General features: G+C 37.2%; 1 protein-coding gene and 1 pseudogene across 34 annotated transcripts in view; both read left to right on the top strand.

Annotated features, from left to right (window-relative positions):
• Nucleotides 1-27909, top strand: part of PPFIA2 (PTPRF interacting protein alpha 2) — a 495741-nt gene that overhangs the window by 144748 nt on the left and 323084 nt on the right. The gene's annotated exons all lie outside the window — the stretch shown is intronic.
• Nucleotides 279-27485, top strand: LOC112914929 (small ribosomal subunit protein eS10 pseudogene; annotated as a pseudogene).

Genomic DNA, 27909 nt, shown 5'->3' with positions numbered 1-27909 from the left:
AATTTGACACCACATTTTTCTGTATTATGAAAATCTGATTGCAGCATAGCTGCAAAGGAGTATCAAAGGAAGGAAGTTGGAACATGGGAGATACTAGCCAAACGACTGGAATCCTGAAGCGGAGCTTTAGAAGATCACATTGTCATTGATGGTGAGGACAAGATCAGATATAGCTATCTGCATGCATGTCAGCGAGGAACTACTGGAGGGGGGGAGACTGAAAACCTGGAAAAACAGGTTGCTGAATGAATTTCCTATGATTCTTTAAGCCATTAAGAATGGCAATAGAAATTGATGGAGGACCTGGACTTTTACTGTTCCGTGGAAGTAATGAGACAGCACCTCCCTTACACAAGTATTGGGGTAGTCAGTGGAAGCATGCCAAAACGTAATTTTTATATAAGATCCAAGAATCATAATGTAATACCCAAAATGTCCAGGTTTCAACAGATGTTAATCCTGAGATGACACAACAGTTAGAATTATGTGATGAGGAATTTTTTTAAATTTAAATTCAATTTGCCAACATGTAGTATAACACCCAGTGCTCATTACATCACGTGCCCTCCTTAATGACCATCACCCAGATTTAAGAGTCTCTCAATCTTTCTCTCTAATTTTTCCCCATTCAGTTTCTCTTCCTTCCCGTATGGCCCCTTGCACTATTTCTTATATTCCACATATGAGTGAAACCATATGATAACTGTCTTTCTCTGATTGACTTATTTCACTTAGCATAACACCTTCTATTTCCATCCATGTCACTGTAAATGGTGGGTATTCATCCTTTCTGATGGCTGAGTAATATTCCAGTGTGTGTGTGTGTGTGTGTGTGTGTGTGTGTGTGTGCGCGCGCACGTGTACATACATACCACATCTTCTTTATCCCTTTATCTGTTGAAGAGCATCTCTGCTCCTTCCACAGTTTGGCTATTGTGGACATTGCTGCAATGAACATCATGATGAAGATTTTTAAAACAGCCTTCGTTAAAATGCTTTAGTGAGTAATGATAAACATGCTTGAAACAAAAAATACAGTCCTGGCTAAGGAATACAAAGTATTGGTAAAATGATGGAAGATATAAAGGGAATCAAATGGAAATTTTAAACCAAAAAGTACAATACCAAAAATAAAAGTACAGTGGCTGAGCTCAACAGTAGAATGAAGAAGGCAGAGGGAAAAAATTCACTAAATTTCAAGAAAAAAAAAAGGATGATCTGTTCTGAAAAACAGTAAACTAACTGAGAAACAGTCTCACAGACGTGTAGAACTAAAACAAAATCTCCATTCATGTCAACAGAGTCCAAGAAGGAAAGGAGAAAAAAGGGGAGCTGAAAAATATTCTAAGAAATAATGAAAAATTATCATTTTTGAGTAAACCCCAAATAAGATAGTTACAAACATCTACACCAGGACGCATCATGCTAAATTTCTGAAAAAAAGGACAGAGAAAAAATCTAGAAAGTAAACAGACAGAAATGGCACATTATGTGGTAGAGAAAACCAATATGAATGAGAGTAGAATTTCATAAACCTTGGCTACATAAGAAGAAAGTGATACAGTATTTTTTTAAGAGCTGAAAGAAAACTGTGAACCCAGAATCTTGTCCCTATCCAGTGAAAGTATCCCTTAAAAATGTAGAGAACAGTCAGGACATTCTCAGATGAGAGCAGAAAAGAGAATTTGACATCCACAGACCGACTCTAAAAGGCTGTTCTCTAAAGAGGAAGAAAATAACAGTGGGCTACTTAGAACATCAGGAAAGAAGAAACATGAAAGGGGCAGAAATATTTTCCTTCTCCTCTTAAATTTTCAAAATCTGTTTCATGGTTGAAACAAAAATTATTACGCTGTCTAGTGTGGTTCTCAAAAGCAATTATGATGACAAGTAATGTGTCTGAAAATTATAATGTGCAGTGTATTCTTTCAAGGAAAAACGCTCCCCTTTTCACCACAAGAGGGCAACGCAAAATCCTCTGGGGCAAGGATTGGTTTTAACCGCAGAGAATTAATGTGTAAGACAAGAAAATGACTCAATTTCAGGAAGTTAGTAACAGATCTGGGGAACAACAAAGTTATAATTGGATTGGGTCACTTCATCAATTCATCTGAAGGCCAGAAATAATGCTGTTTAAAGAATACAAAACAAAAAACTTAAGCACTTTGTTCATTCCATAAAACAAGCTTACAGAAGTCATTCTGGTTTTATGAAAAATGGGATTCATTGTTACAGCAGGAACATTTAAAGAAAGAATGGAGACTTCTTGCCTTGTCCACAGTTTTTAACCCATAGCTATAAAATTCATATTGCATGCCACAAAAAGATGCCAACCTCGGAACCAACAATTTATACGGAGCAGCCTGTGAGAACAAAACCCACTATTGTAAAGGTTAGAGACATTTGTAGAAATGAAAGAAGCTTCAACTTTTATTTGGAAACCATATTTGGTGTGGCAAGGCGCAAAAACTGCTTTACTGGAAGAAAATGGGACATTTTCCTTATATTCCAAGCCATTCCAAGGTGAAAACCATCTGATCACAGAGAGTACCCTTAAATAGATTTTTTAATATTTTAAATTTTTATTTTTTTGACCTCCTACCTTCGCCAAAGAGTCTGGCAGTGTTTTAAGTACCTGGTCTTCTCATTTTTGACATATATTCTCGAGCTCCTAATAAAAATGTAAAGGGCCTTTCTATTACCCCCCTCAGCCCTCCCAACAAAAGTCAAATTACCTTAGATATTATCTTAGAGGAATTATGGCTACTTTGATACTTTTCTATATTGGGGTTTTTTTTTTTGGTTTCTATTGTCTCATTATCTTCATATGTCTAATTTTACAGTTTTTATCCATGTAAGTGTTTGAACCTCAGTTTATTAAGATAGTTTTCCTTTGCTCATGAAATTCCTCTTGCCTCGAATGATCTATTCCCATATGTACAGTACCCTCCTCTACTAGCAGGCTACTTTTTAGCTTTCAAGAAATAATTTAAAAGCCACTTCCTCTAGGAAATCTCTCTAGTTTTGTTATTGTTTCACTGTCCAGCAAAAAAAAAAAAAAAAAAAAAAAAGGCAACTACAACAACCTAACCATGACTACGTCACTAGTTCTCTTATCTGAGTTCCCAGGTGATCTCCAGAAGATCCTGCGTCTGCGTCACACTGATGTCATTTTATTAAAGCAAAGGCACAGGACCCATGGGCAGAAAGAGCTGCTGCCCCGGGGTTGTGAGGAACATCTGAGTATACACTTTGGGGTTGAGGGAAGTTAAGGTAAGGGAAGTTTCACAAGATTTTCATATGCTAAAGAAGAGAAACTTGAGGCCTGGCTATTGTCAAATCAAAGTTGTTTTCCCTCTAAGGAGATATTCACATTAAGTCACTCTGGAAAACTGTGTGGAGGTTCCTCAAAGAGTTAAAAATAGACCTGCCCTACAACCCAGCAATTGCACTGCTGGGGATTTACCCCAAAGATACAGATGCAATGAAACGCCGGGACACCTGCACCCCACTGCACTGTTTATAGCAGCAATGTCCACAGTAGCCAAACTGTGGAAGGAGCCTCGGTGTCCATCGAAAGATGAATGGATAAAGAAGATGTGGTTTATGTGTACAATGGAATATTCCTCAGCCATTAGAAACGACAAATACCCACCATTTGCTTCAACATGGATGGAACTGGAGGGTATTATGCTGAGTGAAGTAAGTCAATTGGAGAAGGACAAACATTATATGGTCTCATTCATTTGGGAAATATAAATAATAGTGAAAGGGAATAGAAGGGAAGGGAGAAGAAATGGGTAGGAAATATCAGAAAGGGAGACAGAACATGAAGACTCCTAACTCTGGGAAATGAACTAGGGGTGGTGGAAGGGGAGGAGGGCAGGGGTGGGGGTGAATGGGTGACGGGCACTGAGGGGGGCACTTGATGGGATGAGCACTGGGTGTTATTCTGTATGTTGGCAAATTGAACACCAATAAAAAATAAATTTATTATTTAAAAAAAAAAAAGACCATTGGGAGCTTCCTGAGAGGAATTAGTTATCCTCTACTTGCCTCAGTATTTGTCAATGGGCTGCAGGTCATAAGCACCTTTAATTTTATCTACATTTCCTTCTGCCTTTGTTTCCCACAACAGCATTATATTAGAGTTGTTTGCAGATCTCTTCTCCGCAAGGTTGTCAGAAACTAAGTGGTGGCAATGAGAAATTTATCCCTAAATCTCCAGTATCTAATGCAGGACCGAGTATAGGACTCCAAGGTCTGGCTTATTAAATATTTCCTAAGCAAAAATAAACTTTTTTTTCTTTCTAATTATCTCAAGGCTTTCTACAGATTATTCTCTTATATTTTGCACAAGAAAGAGAAATGATGGGGCACTTGGGTGGCTCAGTGGTTGAGCATCTGCCTTTGGCTCAGGTCATGATCCCAGGGTCCTGGGATCGAGTCCCACATCAAGCCTGCTTCTCCCGCTGCCTGTGTCTCTGCCTCTCTCTCTCTCTCTCTCTCCGTGTCTCCCATGAATAAATAAATAAAGTCTTTAAAAAAACAAACAAACAAGAAATCACAGGTGTGCTTCAAGAGTATAATCTGGAAAGTGTTTTCTTTTCCTATAGTTCCATTAAGGCAGAAGCATTATAATATCAATAGCAACACTGTTTGTGGAGCCCAACAATTACCACATTCATCACTTACTAGATATGTGAAAATGATCACATTTTTTAACCTCTGCAAGACGCAGTTTTTCTCATTAATATCATTGCTACCTCCAAAGAGCTGCCATGAATATGAAATGTAATAAAGCCAGTAAATTTGGTACTTACAGAGTGTTCTGTGCAGTGTGAGCCATTATTACGTTTCCTACTCAGGCAGAAGCTGAGAGTCCAGTTAGGTCTCCAGTGCCACTGAAAATCACGGTGCCAACAGCTTTATTAGAGACCCTGTCAGTTGGCCAGAACCCAGGGCCCAGGGCCCAAGAAGAGTTCAGAGCAAGTGAGGGCCATTGAAGCCTCAGGACACAGGCCCTCCTAGCCTCTGCTGTAAAGATGGGACTATTCATACACATCCTGGCTGACTTTCCTTTGGCTCAGAGACTAAAAAGGACTGTATTTGCAGCTCGCACACTTCCTTTCTTATTCCTAGAGCAGCTGAAAATGTAAATTTATGTAATTTCTATCACCAGTTAAAGAAAGCTAATGATAAAACGAGGAAATCAGAAATGCAAAGAGAGCAAGAATGAAGTAGCAAAGATGTGGTGTTGCCATCAGACTATCTTATTTTTTTATTGCCTGGATCTCTTTGTTAACTACCTTTGGTTTTTGTTTTATTGTTTTGTTTTGTTTTGTTTTGTTTTGTTTTTAGAGAGAGAGAGAGAACCCAACTGAGGTAAGGGAGGGAGGAAAATGTCTACAGAGGGAGAGGGAAAGAGAGAATCTTAAGCAGACTCATGCCCAGTGCGAAGCCAACTCAGGGCTCAATCTAATGACCCTGAGATCATAATCTGAGCCGAAATCAAGAGTTGGAAGCTTAACTGACCGAGCCACCCAGGTGCACCACTACCTTTGTATTTCTAACAGTTTTAGTACAATATATACCCAGGGTTTTTTTGTGTGTGTGTGTGTATGTATATATATAGAGAGAGACATATTTATACACATGCATATACATAGTGGGATTCATTATATGTTTTTCAAATGATGTAAGGGTGATCTTTAAGAGGAATGAGATAATTTTATCTGATAGGGTGAAAAGTTTGCATTGCCAAATATATTGTAGAATGACTTTGTAGGTTATTTGTGATTTTTGCAATGAAGACAAAAAAAGTGGACGACTGCAGTTTATGGAGTAGTTGATTACTTTGCTTTTATATTGAGAGCATTTCATGGAATGCAAATTACTTGGAATTAGAAAATACAAATCAGTTTCCCACTTCTGTATTTCCTGTTAATGAACACTTTAGAGAGTTGTATTTTGACAAAAAAAAATCTACTTTAGCACTATGTAGAAACACATTACGGGACACGTGGGTGGTTTAGCAGTTGAACATCTGCCTTTGGCTTGGGGCATGATCCTGGAGTTCCAGGATCCAGTCCCACATCGGGCTTCCTGCATGGAGCCTGCTTCTCCCTCTGCCTGTGTCTCTGCCTCACTCTCTGTGTCTCTCATGAATAAATAAATAAAAACTTAAAAAAAAATAAAAGCATATTACAAAAGATGATTATAAGAATGCATGCCATTTATTGTGAAGAAATATATATAATTAGAATATATATTACTAGAATATATAATGTATATAAATATGTATAAATTAGAAATATGTATAATTAGAATATATATAATGTATATTAGAATATATAATTTCAATGAAAAAATATGTTCACATTGTGTTGCATGGAATACATTATATAAAGACACATGTATAAAAGATATAACTAGGAAAATAAAAGAGAAATATGTTTTTAAAAACCTATTTTTTGTACATTTAATGGTTTACAGAAGTAGAAAAGTATGGAATAAAAACAGTATGTGTCCCTAATAATGGTCACAAATATACACTCAATACATGCTTGACTTGTTATGCTCAACACTACTAACATTAAGACTAAGGTGAGCCGGGATCCCTGGGTGGCTCAACGGTTTGGCGCCTGCCTTTGGCCCAGGGCGTGATCCTGGAGTCCTGGGATCGAGTCCCGTGTTGGGCTCCCTGCATGGAGCCTGCTTGTGTCTCTGCCTCTCTCTCTCTATGTTTATCATGAATAAATAAATAAATAAATAAATAAATAAAATCTTAAAAAAAAAAACAAAAACAAAACTAAGGTGAGCTGAGTAGCTTTCCTGTGCTGGATAATGTGCCATGTCAGGAAGATATATGTCATGCTACTGCATCTTGTTATGAACTTGTACAATAAGTACTATGATTACCACAATTTTACACATGAAGAAGGTTATTTGGAGATTGTAGTTAGACCAGGGCAGAGCCAGAACCAGAAATCCTATCCATTTGTCCTTGAACACACCTCTACACTGCTCAGATATTTTGGAGTCATTGTAAAACGAAATTGGGATGAAAGCATTTACAGAAGCATAAACTCTAGATAGTAGATGTTGTGCTAATCATGTTGCAACCTGGTTGAGATGGTATCCTCCAAATTTAAGGTTCAACAACTCATGAGTTTGATCTTCTGTATTTATCACCAGAAGAAATCTTGAAAAAGAACGAAAAACTTAATTTCAAAATTTGCCTTATGTCTCCATATTATCAAAAACTATTTTATAATTTTATGCAACATTATCACTTGTTTTCCCTTCATTTTCACACCGCTAGACCTTTCAGTTAGGTGAGGTAGAGGTTTAGCCAAAGGAACTGGGCTCAGAGAGAACTTTCTTGTGAACGTAGGGTCCAGAATTTATCCTGACTCTTAAACGAGCATTTTCTTTTCCGCCAGACAACACTGAAATTCAGTAGTATAATCCAAATTTATATTCATTACAATAACTAGAAATGTGTATTTTAGTGTAAACATTTCTAGTAGCATTGAAATCAATGTCCAATTGTACAGGTCAGGTTAAAAAAAAGTTCTACAGCCCTTCCATAGCAATGTTTTTTGTAAGAATATTGCTGTAGTTTTGGAATATAGGTGAGGTTTGCTGGGGTGAGGTCTGGAGCCTACGACCAAGAAAGCATTCTTGAGACGTCTTTGGTGCAAAATGGTGGTTTTAGTAAGGCATGAGGACAGGGCCTGTGGGCAGGAAGAGCTGCCTGCTACCCTGGAATTGTGAGGAGCAACTGATTATATACTTCGGGGTTAAAGGAAGTAAAGGTAAGGGAAGTTTCAAAAGGATTTTCACATACTAAGGAGGTCCTACAAGATACTGGAGGCCTTGCCATTGTCAAGTTAAGGTTGTTTTTCCCTCTAATAAACCATTAACATTAAGATAGTTGGGAGCTTCCTGGAGGAACACTACAGTCTTCCTACTTCATGTATCTGTTTTTGGGCTGCAGGTTAATAAGGACATTTCACTATCTACGTTTCCTTCTAGAAGCAAGTTATTGATAAACATGCTTAGGACACATACCCCACCTGGGTGGGGGGGCATTTGCGGGGTATCACCTTCCGCTTTGTCCTCAGCTGGCCTTTTTTTCCCTCATCAATGTGACAAACAGCAGCATTATTTTTTAAAAATTTTTTTAGCATTTTTTAAGTGAAAGTATTATGTAGAAAAGGTGGACTTATATAGAAAATACTTTTTTTTTTTTAAAAAAGCCATGTATATCTAAAATAGTTATGGCTACAGTAGGAATTGGCTTTGATCCCTGATAGCTAAAGCAGAAGTTTTAATTTCTGAAGTTTTATGATTTTGCTTTGAGCTCTTAGAGGTAGCGATCTAGAAAAGAATGGAGATAATGGGTCAGAAAGTTATCAGGCCTAGAACATCAGGCTTCCACAAACGATTTGATGATGATGTAGTCTAAAGAATAATGATAATATGAAGGATGATAATAGGAGATATTTGCACTTTCTTTGGGATGCCTAGCACTTGAAACTCTTGTATGCCTAGAGAATTCGTCACCGTGTATTTTTTCCCCACCACCTAGTTTTATTAAGATAAACTTGACATATGGCGTCATGTAAGTTTAAGGTGTACAACAACAATTTGATGTTTGATGAGGGTGGAGCTGGCTCCTCGAGATAGTGATTTCCCTTCTGGCAGATACAGAAAGTTAAATTGCTTGATCATATAGTAGTTCTATTTTTTTTTTAGTAGTTTCTATTTTTAATTTTTTGAGCAAGTTCTGCACTGTTTTCCATAGTGGTTGTACCAGTTCGCATTCAGTGCACAAAGGTCCCCTTTGCTCCCCATCCTCACTGACACTTGTTATCTCTTGTCTTTTTGATAATAGCCGTTCTAACAGGTCTCGGTTGATTTCTCTTTGTGGATTTGAGTTTCCCTGATGCTTAGTAATGTTGAGTACCTTTTCATGTATCTGTTGACCATTTGAATGTTTTCTTTAGAAAAATGTCAGTTTGAGTTCTTTGCCCATTTTTACATTGGATTATTTGGGGTTTCTTTTTGCTCTTGAGTTATAAGAGTTTCTTCTATTTTTTGAATATTAACCTTTCATCAGATAGGTGATTTACAAATATTTTTTTCCCATTCGATAGTTTGCCCTTTCCATTTTGCTGGCTGTTTTGTTTGCTATACAGAAGCTTTTTAGATTAATGTATTTCCACTTGTTGATTTTTGCTTTTGCACTTTGTCTCTTACCAAGTATCTCAGGGGAAAGCAGAGCCTAAGTGCCCTACAGAAGCTACAAAAATATTGGCTTTTTTTAAGGCTTTCAGGTGGTCAGGCAATAACTGCATTCTCTAGACCTGGCAAGTCTGATGTACCCAACTAGCTTTGTAAATGAGCGTTAGTGATCAAAGAAGCATCTCTATCAGGGGGATTGTGTTTCCTGCTGCTACTGTTAGAAATGAGCACAAATTCAGTAAGTTAAACCAACACAAATTTATCATCTTTTCTAGAAGTCAGAAATTGGAAATTGGTTTTATTAAGCTAAAATTCAAGTGTCAGCCAAGTTGGTTCTATTCCTTCTGACCAGTTCTAAGGGAGATACTGTCTCCTAGTCTCTTCCAGCTTCTAGAGTCCCCTGCATTCGGTGGCTCATGGCCCCCTCGTCTATCTCCACACCAGTCGTGTATCGTGTTCAAATCACTTTCTCTCCCTTTCATTCTGCTTCCCTCTTTAAGGACAGTTGTGGTTACCGTTGGGGCCACCAAGTGATCCAGGATAATCTTTCCATCTTAAGATCCTTAAGTTAATCCCATCTTTAAAGACTTTTGCAACAAATTCACAGGTTTCAGAGGTTTGGAAGTGGATGTCTTTGAGAAACCTTTATTCTGCTTACTACAAAAATCCTTTCTGTGGCTCACCAAAAACAGCATTTATTTCCTGGGGCTGCAGTGATCTAGATCCTAGTGGGGACATCTGGAGTCCAGTGGAAGCTGTTAAGTCAATGGGATTCACTGTTCTGTGACAATACTGTGTTTAGTTGATGGGTCTTGGGTGAAAAATTTTAAAGATTTTATTTATTTATTCATGAGAGACAGAGAGAGACAGAGAGAGAGAGAGAGAGAGAGAGAGAGAGGCAGAGACACAGGCAGAGGGAGAAGCAGGCTCCATGCAGGGAGCCCCACGTGGGATGTGGGACTCGATCCCGGGTCTCCAGGATCATGCCCTGGGCTGAAGGTAGGCGCTAAACCACTGAGCCACCCGGGCTGCCCGGTCTTGGGTGAAATTTAATGTTTCATGTGGTCCCAGTTACTCCAAAGTCTCTGGGTATTTTTTTTTTTTCTTTCCAAGCCAACTGCCTCAGGTTTTTTGTTTGTTTGTTTTGTTTTGTTTTGTTTTGTTTTGGTGGTGCTATGAGCTCTGTGTACTCTTTACATACATTCCTGGTCTGTTTACGTTAATTAGATCTCTGTATGAGAGAGAGACCGCATAGAGAGTGAGTGAGCTAGATGATATTTAAAGATGGAAAGTCCAGTCCATGTAAAACAACCACAGAACAAAACAGGCCTCCCAAAACAACAAACAAAAAACAACTAAGAGAGTTTCCAGCTTCCAGCTGTTAGAAACTCTAATCATTGATTTATTGAATAAATGTAGTAGAGATTAAGGGGTGTCTGGGTAGCTCAGTAGATTGTCGACCTTGGGCTCAGGTCATGATCCCAGGGTCCTGGGATTAAGCCCACAACAGGTTCCCTGCTTGGTAGGGAGTCGGTTTCTCCCTCTCTGTCTGCCTGCTGCTCCTACTCCCCCTGCTTGTATTCTCTCTCTTGGTGACAAATTCTTTTAAAAAATGTAGTAGAGATTAATCTGTTATTTTTAAAGATTTATTTTTATTTTATTTTTAGAGAGACAGAGAGAGAGGGAGAGCATGAGCTGGGGGTAGTGCAGAGGCCAGAGGGGAAAAGCAGACTCCCTGCTGACTAGGGAGACTAACAGGCTTGATCTCAGGACATTGAAATCATGGCCTGAGCCGAAATCAAGAGTCCCATGCTTAACTGACTAAGCCACTCAGGCACTCCTGGTTGTTTTTAATCTTAAAGGGTTTTCGTCTAAAAATAAATATTTTAAATGACTCCTAGATTTTAAGTTGCTATCTAGTTAAATCAAACTATCAAAGTTCATTAAGTGTAATATACATTGTATTTAAGTAATCAATACATTGTAATTCAATCTCTCTCTTCATATATATGTGTCTATATATGTGTGTGTATATACACACACACACTCAGATCTGTGTTACATAAACATTTACAAAACTTAATGATTCAATTTGTGTCCCTTTCTTATTGTAGTGGTCACCCAAGAGCTTGTTTTACCTTTCTTTTTGGCATATATCCCTTCTGGAAGAGGTAGAAAGGTCAAATAATTTAGTTTACCCAGGAAGCCTGCTTAGCATCTCTCTGCCTGTGGTCTTTTTCCTCCCTTTTATTGCTCTGAGCCACTCCTTGTTATTCCAGCACTAAAAACAACAGGAGACTATAAATATCATGTGTCACTGTGTCCTTTTGCTCTAAAAAGAACTACCTCTACAGCTTGCAAATGTAACCAGAAGGCAGCTTCAAAAAAAAAAAAAAGAGGCATTAATAGAATTTTGAATTGCATTCTAGAAATCAGATGAAAAAAAAAACCCAAAAATGAAAAACAACAGAACTGTTCATTCCTAGTTAGCTCTTGCTAATGGGAATAGGACACAATGAAAATGGATGTAGATCAAGATCACCTGGCTCAAAGGTCTGGGTTTACAAATGAGGAAACTGAGGCTTAGAAAGCGTAAATAGCTCAGGATCAATACGTTTATTTTTTATTTTTTTATCAATACATTTTTAATACAGCTTCATTATCTGATTGTATTTGTATGATTTCTTAAGCTGTCTTTGAGAATAAAAGTGCTCAGCTTATAAATACGTTAGGTAACCAAAATGAAATCATTTTCTAATAGTAGTACTTTTCTAATAATAGTCTTAGATATTAATATTATATACTAAAATGTCTTTCTCTTAAAAATTATATTAAAGATAATATTTAGAGGGGCACCTGGGTGGCTGTCAGTTAAGTGTCTGCCTTCTGCTCAGGGCATGATCCGAGGTCCTAAGATTGACCCCCATGATGGGTTCCTGCTTGTACTCTCTCTCTCAAATAAATAAAAATCTTAAAAAAAAAAGATCACAGGATAATTTCATTTTATGAAATTATTATATTAATTTTATGGATCATTGAATGTCCATAGTCTAAAATTAATAAATAACCATGGCAAATCTCCACTTATTTACTATATTTCTTGAATAATTTTATTGTAGCCAATATTGAATTTTCAGAAATCAAGATCTGCTAACAATTCACATTGAAGAATATTCATGGATATTTCATCTTGAAATATTATAAAGTGAATTTTATGGTATTAATAAATCCTCAAATCATTTCTTGTATATATATAAAAAAAATTATTGTTAGTAGCATCATATGTGGCCACAAGAGGGCGATCTATGAAAATAATTGAAATTGCAAGGACCGCAGCATTTAATAAGTGGATGTTGTCAGCTACCTCTGATCACGAATTTAGCATGATTGTCAGGCTATATAAAGAGATTCCATTTTAACCACACAGTATTTAATTTTAATCGAGACAAAATAAGTACTACAGTTTCCTTTCGGTTGTGATGTTTATAGCTATGCAGTAGATACATCCTGTGTGTGACACTGGAATAAGAAATTGCATTCTAGTAGTAATGAGATCTTAGAAAACAATTGTAGTCAACTATCAATACCGTCCTAGGAGAGTGGCAATGATCAAAACAGCTCTTATTTGTAGAGATTTTCGCAGATTTTGATGACCCTTGCATAATCACTGATAAGGCCATTTCCTGATTTGAAGCACATCATATAAGACTTAACGAAAAAAAAAAGATCCCTTATGTATTAAAGCTATTTTGATAAGTAGAAGTAGATTGATTATTAATTTTATCTCTATCCCTATGTCTCACAGTAATGTTCCATAAGAATGATTACTCTTCACAGGATCAAAAAGGAAAAGGTGATTAGAGGATAAAGACTGGTTTAGCATACTGAATTCTTCAAAAATGTCTGCCCACACTACCTTCCCACCCCAACAATCCCCCAAATAATACATAGCATTGAAAATGTACATTCACTTTTGTTCTTAGGAAAATAATGCAATAGAGTCTTCCAATTGAATTTCTGGAAGCAGGTGTTCTTTATGATAGCATCACCTTAATTCCTGCCAAGAACATAATGTTCAGCACACAATTCCAGTTTTATTAAATTCATTATTGCATGCAGTACTCTTCCCATTCCACCAAGACATACTGCAGGGTGACTCCAACATTGTGTTTTTTTGGTTATGTCCCTTAATTGTTAATATCATATAATTTTGGAATTTAATAAGCATGGAATAATAACAAATTTGTTACAGAATTATACTTTTGATGGTATCTCAGACTATGTAATAATAAATTTACATGGAGATTTTGTAAGTTGAAACATGCTACATAAGTAGAAAACATCCCTTTGATGTTGAATGGAGAAAACTTGAAAATAGTTTTTTTTCAAACTATTTGAGAATAATTCTTTCAGATAGCTTTAAAGTTCTTTTTGACCTATGAGACATCCTCTCCACTACCTTTGAGGTTCCTATAATAGGTAGGGTTTATGAATTACATGGACAAACTTGGTATAAATGATAGCAGCATGAGTTAGTGATCAAACATAGAAAAGGAGTAACTAAAACTAGCTTCACATATTCTGCTCTGGAAACCAGACATTTCTGTCAACTAAGTAAGGTTCTGAGATTGGGTTTTTTAATGAAATCTGATAATGATTGCTAGTGAGAATGGTTTCTTCCTCTTTCTGTGACTTTTGCATCATGTTTCTGTCACACATACTGAAGTGGTGGTGCAAAAACAATTATGGAGTATAAAAATAGAAGAGAGGGAAAAATCAAGGAATAGCAATAATGCTTAGAAAAATCCCTGGGGGGGGGGGGGGAAGAAAAGAAAAATCCCTAGGGAATGATAGAAATAACATATAAATGAAATCAAGGAATCTTTTTTAAAGTACTTACAACGTTAGTTATTTTAATTTTTTTAAAAAGATTTATTTTTTTTTCATGAGACACAGGGAAAGAGAGGCAGAGACACAGGCACAGGGAGAAGCAGGCTCCATGCAGGGAGCCCAATGCAGGACTCGATCCCGGGACCCCAGGATCACACCCCAAGCAGACACCCAACCGCTGAGCCACCCAGATGACCCTAATGTTAGTTATTTTCAAATAAAATGTCTAAATACAATGTTCTCAGGTTTGTTTTATTACAGCTAGTTTACAGCATTAGAAACCATGACTTTAAAAGTTAGGTATCTTGCCCAGGGACACATAATAGCCATTATGCAGTGTAGCAGAGCCAGGATTTAACTCATACCATCCAAGTCCAAGTCCAGTTTGTGTGTGTGTGTGTGTGTGTGTGTGTATTTTGTTGCGGTTTGTTTGCTTGTTTTGCTCTTGCCAAAGTTTCTAAAGGAAATCACTAAACCAGAATACTGGAGATCAACAAATTTCCGGAATATTCATACTGCTAAATAGAAAGAAGAGACAGAAGGAGAAAGGATGTAAAGAAAAGAAAAATAGAGTGAAAAAGCAAGAAAGATACAAACTGCCCGGATTGGAGATGGAGAAATTTTGATTTGGTGTCTGAGAAGCACCAAAGCATAATCAAGAAGTAGAAGCCACGTTTCCACACATAGGCCCTTACTCATCCGCCTTCTCCCATAGAGCCTGCTCTACCCTTGCACTGTCACTTCCTGTGGTCAGCGCACAAGCTGGGTCTCACCCAGGCACAGAGGTGATTCAGGGCTGTCTCTCAGCTGCTACCACTACCTTAGTCAACTTTGGCCAAATTTCTAAAGCTTTTTCAGGCTTCTTTTCAGGCTCACTTCTTTCTTTTTCCCTCCCTCCCCCCTTCCTTCCTTTTAAACAGAGAGATTTTTGCTAACCCTGACAAAGGAACTAAGGAAGATCACATCCTGACACCCTGTACTGATGACAGTAGTGTTGAGTTTTGATACACAGCCTCCAGATCCTTCCCATCACCCTGAGTTTTCCCGCCATCTTGGAGTACCTTCCAAAGAGATTTCAAATTTTGATAATGAATCTGAGCACTCTGTCTGAAGTCACGCATGATTCTTCTAAATTTCATGTTTTGAGATGTAAATGTAAGCTTTGAATTACCCATTCACAGCTTTTTTTCCAGGGCTTAGGACATGTCCATGCAAATTGAATGGATCATACACAACCTTGACATATCAGAATTACTGAGATTGATAAAGTTAGACCCCAACCATGAACTGGATTAAAGTGTGTAAGTGCACTGATTTAGCCATTAGGCACTAACCTGAGCCTGATTTTCTCTGCAGGTTATACACAATTCTCATGAGCTGAACAGATGCATTTCTGATATCCCAGAAACCTCCTGCTCTTTATGTAGAACATACTTACACAGATATATTCATATATATACAATATATATGTTCATATAGACATATATTGCATATATGTAATCTGTAGGGTTTTTTCTTAGAAAACTAAAATATGCAGTTTTACTTATTTTAGTGATAGTAGAAACATATCCTATACTGTCATTACTTTTTATTTAAACAATCGTATTTTTTAGCTAAGTAAGTCCTCCAGTGGCTCAGGACACTCTTTGCAAGGTGATGGTGAGCATTTATGAATTCTAGTAAATTCTAGTATTACTTCAGAGAGTAAAACTGATTAATTTATTATGTCATAGCATTACTTCATAACATTATTACCTCCAAGCTTTAACAAACTGGCTTAATTTCATTTTACACGAAATTTGCCCAATTATTAACATTTTAACAGACTAAATTATTCTGAAATTTTTTTAATAGCATAGTTAATTGCATGTGGCCAAACTTCTTCCAGATTTTTTAATGATTTTTTAAATGAAGATTTTTTTCATTGATATAACATATGACTTGGAAGTTTTTACTTCTATCAAAATTCTGAGAAAGCCCAGAATTAGTAAAGGGCTATGTCATTGTCTTAATTCTGATTGGTGTCTATAGTAAAATTTGGAGAGGAAATTCCTTAAAACATTTTGTCATCACCCTTATCATAATTAGATATTGTATATAAAATTATGACCTGGGACAAATGTTAAAACAATGTGTAGATTATAGGATTTGGTCTGGCTCTGAACCTAAGAAATTAATAATTAAGATATGAGGTATAAAGAAAGAAATGAGCATGTAACTATTCTGTATTTTTCTGGATCTGTAAGTTTGCTTATGATTGTCATGTGGCTTTCAACGAATCTAGGAAGACTGTATTTTGGTATTTAGTACTTACAGATAGTAAGATCCATTTTTTCCAAACCACCTGTCTCTTCCATTTCACCTGTTCCTTCCTATTCAACATTTTACATGGAATCTTTTCCCTTGGAAAGGAGAAGATATATTAATTGTGGACCAATTAGTACAAAATAATATGACAAGTGATTCAGTATAAGGATTGATGGCATAATGTTCTGATCAAGAAAATAATGAAAACTGTTTCTTTGTGGGGTGTATGTGTGTGTGTGTGTGTGTGTTAAATGCAGTTATTTGAGTAATGCCCCAGATGTAGCTTCCTTGTTTACAGAAGATAAAAGAGTACTAAGTAAAATTTGCCCTTTTTACCCCCAATATCACAGTCTTAGTTTCATCACATCTTAGGTGGAAAAGGATGTGGTTAACACTTCTCTATCCAAAATAGACTCCAAACTCAAAAACATGATATTTGTAGCTAACACATAATAATTTCATTTCCACAAAAATGTTTCTGGTACTGTGATTTATCTAACTTTAACTGTTTAAACAATCTTTGTATCAATCCTTTAACTAACACGTATCATAGTAACACATGCTCTGTATCCTCATGTCTGTAGTTCTTCACAACCATAACTATTCCAATCAGGAATTTTTCCAGTTAACCATTAAAGAAATATTGTTTCAACACTTTCTTAGCATAGAATACACAGTTGGGAATAAGGGTCTTTAAGGCTTACAGTCTCAATTTATAGATAAAGAAAAAATATAGATTTTTCTGTCAAATTTTATGATCCAACCATGAATATTAGTGCTGGAGGTGAATAAACCATTATCCATGCTCTTAAGAGGCCTAATGGTGAATCGAGGGAAATGAATATACAAATAATTTGTCATGTAAGAAATATAGATATAAACCTTGTAATAAAACTATGGACAGAAAGATCTGGGACTGATGAGAAGGAGAAATTATACCACTGTTTGAATATAAGAATGAATAATTATTATGTTTATATTTTATATTGAATGAATAATTATACTAATTCATACAGGGATTGGTTGCAGCTATGATAAAAGGAGTTATTTAGGATGCAGAGTTTTCCTTTTTTCTCTTCCATTTTGCACACACACACACACACACACACACACACACACAGCTTTTTAAAAATTCAAAATGGTATATTTGTTTCTCTTTTGGATGACCTGCAAACTGAGTTTTAACTACCCATGGTTCCTTGTTGATTATATACTTTTGTTTTGTTTTGTTTTGATTTAACCTGTTTTGGCCTACTTCTAATTTAAGTAGCAAAACCTAATGCCACCCTTCCATATTTTAAGGTTTTCTTCCTTCCCTAATCACTGCTGATGATTATTGGCGTAGGTAAAATTAGAAAAATCAGTTCCTTAGCTCCTGCAATTTGTTTTGATTACCAAATGTTTTTATGTTTCTATTGTCACCCAAAATGCAGTGTATTGTCTATAATTTGGGAGTAAAAAGTGCATATACATTTTAGGGCCTCCTACCTATGCCAGTCTATAATTCTATTATGCAAAGTAGCTTGTTTCAGGTGAGCCTTTTCACTGACTTCCAGGGAATGGTGTTGTCAGTGTAGCTTGTGTATGTTAACCAGTGTTCATTCATTCAACAAACATTCATTGAGCTGTGACTTATGTGAGGCTCTGTTCTAAGCACTGAGGTTACAACAGTGAGCAAAACAAAATTCCCTGCCATTACATAATTTATGTAATTCCAGTAGAAGGAAAGAATGAGTTAGTTTCACATTATGTCAGGTTTTTTGGTAACAAATTTATATAAGAAAAGATCCAGATACATATCTAGATCATCAGGACATTTGTTCTTCTTTTGAATGTCTGGTTTTAGAAACTGAATCCACATGCCCATAGGATGCAATTGTGGGTATACTGCATACCCGGTCTGGAAACAGATTGTAGTGGGAGTCTTACTTTGCAAATGTAAGTTACTCTGACATCTTTGCAGATCACTTAACTGCTCACATTTGTAAACATCTTTTGGCCTTAGAAAAATTAATGTCCCAATTCTGTGTAGTAGATGGATGAAGTTAATGGCATATCATTTTAGGTTATTAAAATTGCCCAAGATAGTCATTAATTTAATGAGCATTTATAAATAACCAGTTTGTATTTCTCATGACACTGATTCCTTTTTGTCTACTCTTTTAAATTAGTGCTATACATTTCGAGCATCTCTGTTTTCGCTATTTTGAATATCTCCTGAAAGTCTCACATCCCTAAATAAGCTTGAGGGACCCCACAAGATTGCTTTCCTATTCACAGTTCCATTTAGTGCTGGTGGGAAGGCTTATCTCCTATTTGATTAAAATAGATTAATTTTGCAACTGTAAGCTCATTACCATGCCTCCTCTTCATTGTAACTTCTCTCTTTCCCAAGGTGCTTGTGGAAGAGCATACTCACCCTCTTGTTTTTCTTTTTTTAATTTTAAACTCTTAAATGCATCTTTTTTACCCCCTTACCTTAATGTGTTTCTGAAATGGATAAACCTCACTGAATATGTGTATTCTTATTTACATCAGCTTTAGTTTTCTTCTAGACTATAAACTTTTTCACATCCTTTTAATTATAATTTACTTAATCATATTGCTAGATATCCCTGGTTACCCTCAATATGCTGTCACTAGTTTTGGAGATTTTACATATCTAGAGGGAAACAATGCATTGACAACCTGGGCACATTTTTTTGAGGTCCATTTTCCCCAAACCTTCCTTGACTTCTGCAAATGCCAATTATTTTTACCTCTGAACTGGTTGTTTTTAAGTTTTTTTTTTTTTTTTTTTTAAGATTAAGCTGTGTTTAAGATTAAGTCATGTTTATCAAGGCCCCAGGACTCTGTTTAGATGCCTCAAGGGTAACTTCAGCAGACTCTAAACAAGTACTCTGATTCTGTTATCTCTGACACAGATCAAGAAATTCCACTTTTATATGTCTTTTATCTTGGGCTCCCCTATATAATTTCATTTAAAATATATTCTGTTTGTGCTTACCAGAGGGGAGGTGGGTGGAGGGATGGGTGAAGTAGGTGATGGGAATTAAAGAGTACACTTAACCATAATGAGCACTGAGTAATGTATTGAGTTGTTAAGTCACTCTAATTTACACATGAACCTAATATAACACTGTAGGTTAATTATACTAGGATTAAAATTAAAAACAAAGTAAATAAAATATATTCTGTTTAGAAGAAGAAAGCACCAATCCCTGAATTATAGCAACATTTACTCAAAGGACCTATACTGTACCCCATTGGCATCTAGCACTGCCAGATTATTTGGGATATTGGCATTGAGCCCTGTATCGAATTATAGGCACATATATAATTCCGCTCTGGCCCTCCATTAAACTCAGAATGGGAAGATACTCATGTGATTGAACATCATCATCATGAATATCATCCTGTGACTTCATTGGTCATCAAAGTGGATTTGGGTGATTTAGTTGGCCAGGAAAATTCCACCTCTTTTTTCAGTCTACCTGGTTTGCTGTCCAGGTTCTCAGCTTGGACAAAGAGGCTGCTGTTGCTAGATAGGAGCCTGAGTGGGCTGCTCCACTGGTCAAACACCAATCCTAGTGTAATGCTTATTGGTCCCTCCTTTTGGGTTTTTCTAGCCCTTCTTCATTTCCCAGGACTCTTTAAACAATAAGTGTTGGTGAGGGTGTAGAGAATAAGGAAGCCTCATGCACAGTTGGTGGGAAGGCAAACTGATGCAGCCACTATGGAAAACAGAATGAAGGTTCCTCAAAAAATTGAAAATAGAGCTACCCTATGATTTAGTAATTCCACTATTGGGTATTTATCCATGCTTTATTTTTAAGTCAGAAGCCAGAATGATTCTTTTAAAATGTTAATCAACCACTTAATCATGTCTCTCCTCCAGTAAAGGCCTTCCAAAGTCTTACTTCCACCTGCTTCCCTGTCTTACTCAGAATAAAATCCAATGCCCAGTTAATGCCCTATAACATTCACCATAATCTGGTTTACTGCTCTCACTGTGACTTCATCATCTAGAGCTTTCTTGCTCCTGTACCCAGCTTGAGGACACCACTCTGCTTGTTCTGGAGTTCTACTCTGAGCATGCTACCACTTTATCATCTTTGTATTTCTTCTTTGTTCTACCCAAAACCCTCTTTCTTTGATGCTTCCAGAGCTCATTTCTCACCTCAAGTCTATCTCTGTTCAAATGTTGCTTTCTCATGAAGAGCTCCATGAGGAAACGACTATTTTTTCTTCTGTTTTGTTCACAGTCAAATCCTCAGCAGTTTATACAGCTTTAAGAACTCAATACAAACACACACACACACACACACATATATATATATATATATTTTTTTTTTTTTTTCAAACAAATAAATGACCGGTCCTTAAGTTCTTCCATTTAATATCTAAATAATATATCTACTTTACTATGAGTAACTTGGTGCCCTTAACATTTCTAAAGATGTAAAAGGAGATTTTAAATTTGCCTACCATTTTGCAGCAGACTTGTTGCTTCTGATTCATGCCCTGGGCTCCATTACATACTCTTGTTTCCACTCCTACCAGAATCTGCCCTCTGCTTGCTTGAACCTGCTTAACTCATGCATGGAAGCATCCCCATCATCTTCCTTCCCTACACTCTCATGGATGCAGCTTTTTATGAATAATTTTTGGAGACTAAAAAGCATTACATCACCAAACAGAAAACAGTTTAAAATCAATAATAGGCAAAATAGTTCATAAAGCTTATTGGCCATTCTCTGCCTCAGATTATATCTTTCTTGCTCTCATGTGAAACTTTGGGTATTTGTTTATATCTTTATAGTTCTAGATTTTAGTTATAGCCTAATTATCAAAGTACAAAAGTTGGTGACATTAATAAAACTTATGGATCATAAAAACTAATCAGTAGCTGAGACCCATTACTGCTCCATTTTGGATCGAGAGGAAAAATTTGAACCATATAAACTTATTGTTTAGAGCTCTCATAATCTTTTTCTTTGATATATAAGTTATAGATTTAGTTGTGAGATATTTAATCTTTGATATATTTCTGCTTTATCCTCTTTCAATAAAGAAGTTTTTCTTTTTCCATTTCTCTAATGAAGTTATCTTTACCAGTTTTCTTTTTAAATGGTTTATTTTATTTTGTTCATTGTCATAATGAAAATTATACTTTGTATTGTGAATATTAAGCTTTAATGAGTACTTAATTAAAATATGGATCTCACCAGGATGCCTGAGTGGCTCAGCAGCTGAGTGTCTGCTTTTGGCTCAAGGCATGATCCTGGGGTCCAGGATCGAGTCCCACATCGGACCTCTTGCAGGGGGGCCTGCTTCTACCTCTGCCTGTATATCTGTCTCTCTCTCTCTTTGTCTCTCATGAATAAATAAATGAAATCTTTTTAAAAAATATGGATCTCACCATGCATTTACCTGTTATTCCTTTGATAGAAACACTAAAGTTGCCAGAAAAACATTTTAACATTTGAATTGCAAAAGTAATGAAGATCATACTCAAATTTCTTGTAATAGAAACTTTTATGACATTCTCAAAAAGGAAATAACAGATTTTTAAAATATCTTGAAGTATATATATCAGAGATATTAACTAGTCCCATTCACTGTTCAATGGCATATATGTATATATATATATACACACACATATATATATGCCATATGTATATACACATATATGCATATGTATGTATATATATAAATGTGGCATATATATTAAGAAATATATAAATATCTACAAATCAGGCCATATCCAGGTAGAAAATCAAAGGGTGAGAAAAAAAAAAAAAAAACCTGATTATTGTTTGTTGTGGCATTTGGGTGAACTGCTTTTTTTTTTTTTTTTTTTTTTTTTTTTAGATTTTATATATTTATTTGAGAGAGGGAGAGAGAAAAGGGGGAGGGGCAGAAGAAGTGCAGACTCTCAGACCTCACTTGAGCAGATAGACAGATTTTGGGGAGGGGGCTCCAGGCCAGGCTCAAGGCGGGTGGGGCTTGATGGGGCTCCAGGTGCTGGTTGGGGGTGGGGAGCAAGCAGCTCGGTGCAGGATTCAGCATGGGATCATGATCTGAGCTGAAGGCAGATGCTTAACCCAGGCATCCCTTGGGTGAACTGCTTTTATAACTTCTGTGACCACTTAGGTTAAAAAGTTATGTATCTAATATGCATGATTAACCTCAGTTTACAAATCTACTGCACTGACCCCTTAAGCCCTGGGAATGAATGCAAGAGTTAATAAAACAAAAAAAATATTCTCATATAAAATGGATAAGTATGATTTTTCACAAATAGGGCAATGGAGAAAATAAAGCTGACTAAGGGAATAGAGTTGCAGTGTAAGAGCCAGTCATACTTTTTACCTTCTCTTTAGATAAGGACTTTCTTAAGTGCTAACATTTAGGCAAACCCTTAAGTAATGGATGGAGGAAACCATATGAATATTGGGTGGGCTGGGGAGAGAGCCAGGCAAAAGAAATAGCAGTTGCCAATACCAAGAAGAGAACATGCTTAATATGGGATTTGAAGTCACAGCTATCTAATCCTTCTTCCCTTGCTCTAGTTCCTGTCCCACCCCTACTGCTCTACTTCTTTCCATTGCACTTATCCCCTTCTGACATACAATATAATTTACTTATTGTGTTGGTGGTTTCTTTCTCTCACTGCAGTTAAAGCTCTGCAGAGAAGAGTTCTGTCTCTTGTGTTCACCAGTGTATCTTAAATGCCTAGAATAGCATTCAACTCATAGCTTGTACTCAGTAGATCTTCACGGTATTAATTGGCATTTATTTTGGAAACTGCAAGGAGATCGTGTGGCAGTGAACAGTATATAGTGGTGTGATGGCATGAGGAGAGAATGCCAGAATCAATAATTGTATGGCTTTATAAGCCACGGAAGAGACTTTGTATTTTCTTCAAAATGTGATAGGAAGCTTCTGGAGGGTGGAGAGCAAAAGAATGGAATGGCCTGATTCACATATTTATAAATACCAATAGGCAGCTGTGTGGAGAATAGTCCGCACACCCTCCAGCAGTTCCCAGTGTGTGGACAAGCACACCAATATGCTAATAACTCACCTATTGCTGACCTTAGTAAGGGCCACAACAAAGGACAGACTAATTGTATGAGGATAGAAGGATTCTGGACTGGTAAGACTTGATAGGTGAGGGGCACTGGAGTTGGATCTTGAGTATGAGTAAAAAGAAAATTTCAGGCAGCAGAAAATAATTGGGCAAAGAATAAATGCAACACAATCTATGGGTAGAATAAAGAAATTTGGAAAATAGGTTTGGATTCTGAGTACTGAGAAGGTGATAATGACAGTAAGTGCTTTAAATACATTTTCACTTAATTTTTACAAAACCCCAATGAGTTAAAACCTATTTTAATCTCCTCTTCTCAGAAAACTGAGGCCCAGGGAAGCTAAGTCAAAGCTTTATTCAACAAGAAAGATGAAGCATGGAGATTTGAGCTTGGATCTGTTTGATGCTCAATCCCATGTACTGAGTTGGTGCTTGAATAATAATACAATCAAAATTCAAAAAATTATTCAATTCCTTGCTTCTAATCAATTCAATCCAATTAATATTTATTTTGCATGACTGGGGCTGCTAATGTGTATAATGTTGTCCAAGGCACCATAGTCATGTTACTGGTTATGGTCCTTTTTATATTAAAGCAAAGCATTTATAATAAGAATTTCTGTCTTTGTTATTAAATGTTAATATTTATGTTCCTTTCATTTATTTATGTATGGTTAATGTCAGGCACGGGGCAGATAAATTGAAGAAATTAATGCTTGCTCATAATTTATCATGACATAATAAGCTCTTAATTCTGTGTCTCCTTGGCCTTGTAATCAACAAGCTGAAAAACTGCGACTTGACCGTAATCATTTAGATATCTACAGTTCCACCTAGGAGGTTGTGTTCCAGGACATAATAACAACTTTTAATAATTCACTAATATTCACATTCATTTAGAAAGAATTTCTGCTGAGGTTATTTCCCTAAGTGGCGTTTAAACTTTTCATTCCTTATGTAGTTATTGGACTGAAGTTTATACTGATAACACACAACTGGTCACATGACCTGGTCTTAGACGAGACAAGAAACATTAAAAATGGAATTTAGTGGAGAAAAGGTGAAAAGATGGACTTCTCAAAGAGGAAATATTAACCAATGGCTTTGAGGATAAGCACATACCACATCAGTGCTTCTCGATCTCGTTCACATTATAGCACAAATAGGGGATCATATTTTTACATTATATTAGTGTAGATGGAGCAGGGTGCTCAGGCCTGGTATTGAGTATTGCTGGAGCTCTGGAAGTCCCAGGATGTAACGAGTCACCCTGAAGCTGAGAGACTGCTGCTTCAGTACACCTGTAATCTATTTGCAACACACTTGCTGGGAAGCTCTGTCCTAGTTAGCTCAGAATGATTCATGGCATGACCAAGAAAAGCAGGACATTTTTATCTTTCTTATGTTCAGTTGGACTATAAAAAAAAAAAAGAATTCACTACATCAGCTATCCCTTAATCCTGTTTGCACATTGAAAAAAAAAAAAAGTCCTGGGGAGATTTAGAAAAATACTGTTTTGGCATCCTTAAACTAATTAAATCAAAAATCACTAGTGGTGAGGCCCAAACATTGGTATTTTTTAAAGCACCATAGAGGGTACTAAGAATATTCCACTGTACTGAATGATCACTAGTGCCTTTTATATCTCTAATCATCTAGGATTTTAAGTGATGTTAGAAGATAGTCTATAGCAACCTAAGTTTGGAGAAGCCAGTAACTATATGGATGCTATATGGGGAGAATTATGGAAAACCCACAAAAGAGACTGTCTCTCAGAAAAGAGATTTCAAGACACTGCTAATGATGCCTAAAAACATCCTCCTAGACTTAAAGTTGCCAGGAAGCCTCCCTTTCTCCTTGAGACAAAATTCAAGTGGAAGCATCAGTCTCAGACTTTGAGATGAGAGAAAAAGAGAGAAGGAGAGGGACAAATACATGTGAGATTGTAAGGCAAAGAATTTCAGTTTGAAGCAACCAGCTGTGACTCCACAGCGAATAAGTGAGGAAGCAGTGAAGAGAGGCCTTGCCAGACTGGAGAAAGGTTTATTGGACTGCTGGGGTGATGGGCCCCAGGCAGTACCAGTTGAGGTTGAGGATGGTGAGCTTGTTGGCACATCGATGGTCTGATGTGCTCCAACAACACACATTGGTTCAGAGAAGCTGGGGAATCGGATTAAGACAACTATTTACTGAGTGGGTCAAACAAAAGTATCTTAAGAAAATAGGCTGAAGGTATTGGCAAGAGAATGAAAGATACAGTAGACTGTGGATTCTTGGTTAGGTATGGAGAGACTGAAAATAGGAATTGGCTGATAGATTGGGACAAAACTTGGTCCAGTGATATTTATTTTCATGATGTCTAAGAAAAAATGTGGTGAGAATAAGAGAACATATGAATGGGAGAAAGGGAAGTCATGTTCTGGGGAACACCTTCTCTTCCACTCCAGGTGGCAGGACTCCCATTAGAGTAGTATTTCTGGCCTAACTTGTACTCCTCCAGGAAGAAATGGCTTCCCTGATAGATGAGTCTCATAGACTGAACTGGGCATGCGTGACTCATTCCCTTTGGCCCTTCTGTTATCAGTCTGTGGAATGACCTCCTCCTGAGAGCATGCATTCTAAAGTGCTTTCTGCCTTGCTGGAAAAACTGTAGCTTCTAGCAATCCACCCATTTGTAGCCACAGCCTTTAATTGAGGGAGTGAAAATCAATGGATTTGTTTGTATATCTAAGCTGTGTTCTTTAATACAGGCATATTTTAATATTCTCTCTCTCTCATTTACATGACACTTTCTTACCATTCTCTCACTTCAAACATTCAATACTCCCTTCCCTAACCTGACTGTCAGTGAATATCTCAGCTTCCTAAGTTCCTGAGCACATACACAAACTCCCCGCACTATAATCACCAGCCAGGGAACCCACATGCTCTGTCTTCCCACCTGTTATCTTCCCTCTGAAGTCACTCTTTCTTGCATAGATTCTATCTCCTTTCACCGACTGAAGGACACTGCTTCAGAAATTCATCCCTTTCTATCCCACCTCATAATTTTTTACCTTATCCTGGACCCTTTCCCTTAAGCACAACTTTTTGTAATTTCTCTCCTTCCCTCCTTTGTCAACTAGTGTCCCATTTATTTGGTTCCTTTTACAAAAATATGCTTTAAAAGTATGGTATAAACACACTGTCTTCAATTCTTCTCTTCCCATTTCATCTTAAATTTATATCAGTGAGGCTTTTTGAGTGCCTTGCATGCTCCTTCCTTTCCAGCCCCGGCCCTGGGGACGTAGCAGCCACCAAGGTGTTGATGCCTAAGAAGAACCGTATTGCCATGTATGAACTCCTTTTCAAGGAGGGAACGATGGTGGCCGAGAGGGACGTCCACATGCCTAAAAACCCTGAGCTGGAAGACAAGAATGTGCCCAATCTTCACATCATGAGGGTCACGCAGTCTCTCGAATCATGAAGCTACGTAAAGGAACAGTTTGCCTAGAAACATTTCTGCTGGAAGCTCACCAGGGAAGGTCTGCAGTGTCTCTGCGATGACCTGCACATGCTACCTGGGACTGGGCCTGCCACTCTGCACCACACCATCCTGATACTGGCAGGCCACAGCCCAAAGGTCCAGAGGGAGAGCAATGGGCAAGACTCACGCAACGGGAAGCTGACAGCTACACCTCCAGACCAAGCTCTGGTGCCAACAAGAAAGCTGAGGCTGTGTCAGCCACTGAATTCCAGTTCAGAGGAGAATTTGGTCATAGATGTATCAGCCACCTCAGTAAAGTTGGAGGAGATTGTTTTTATGTTGAATGAATCCATAACCAGAGCCAAAGAAGAGGCTTTTCTCCCAACCACCTGCTAACACCAGCCTCCACAGTGCTAAATCTAGTGGCCAGTGTTCCTTGTCTTAATTGCTCTCGCAGCAGCATTTGATAGAGATGATCACTCTTGCCTACTTGATTCATGTTAATCTCTGGACTTCTAGGATACATCCCTCTCTTTGTCTCCCTGTACCCCACTTCATTGATTTGTTCCCACTCATTCTCCTCTGTTGGCTCAGGACTCTTATTTTTGGAGTGCCCTAGGGCTTGGGTTTGGGCCACTGCTCTTGTCTATTTGCATTTACTTCCTGATGACTTCATTCCAGTTTTTTGGTTTTCTGTTTGCATGCTAATGTGGTCTCCAGATTTGTATATTCAACTGCCAACGTGACATCTCTATTTAGATGACTAATAGAAACTTCAAACTCAACATGGACAAAATTGAGCGACTGAATTTTTCCCAAACCTGCTTCCTTCACAGCCTTCTCTATCTCATTTAGTGGCAATTTCATCCTTTCACTGCTCAGGCCAAAGACCTTGTAG

This window comes from Vulpes vulpes, chromosome 10, assembly GCF_048418805.1.
Source record: "Vulpes vulpes isolate BD-2025 chromosome 10, VulVul3, whole genome shotgun sequence".
Taxonomy (NCBI): domain Eukaryota; kingdom Metazoa; phylum Chordata; class Mammalia; order Carnivora; family Canidae; genus Vulpes; species Vulpes vulpes.
The sequence above is the reverse complement of the archived record's forward strand: the minus strand, read 5'-3'. Positions and strand labels throughout refer to the sequence as shown.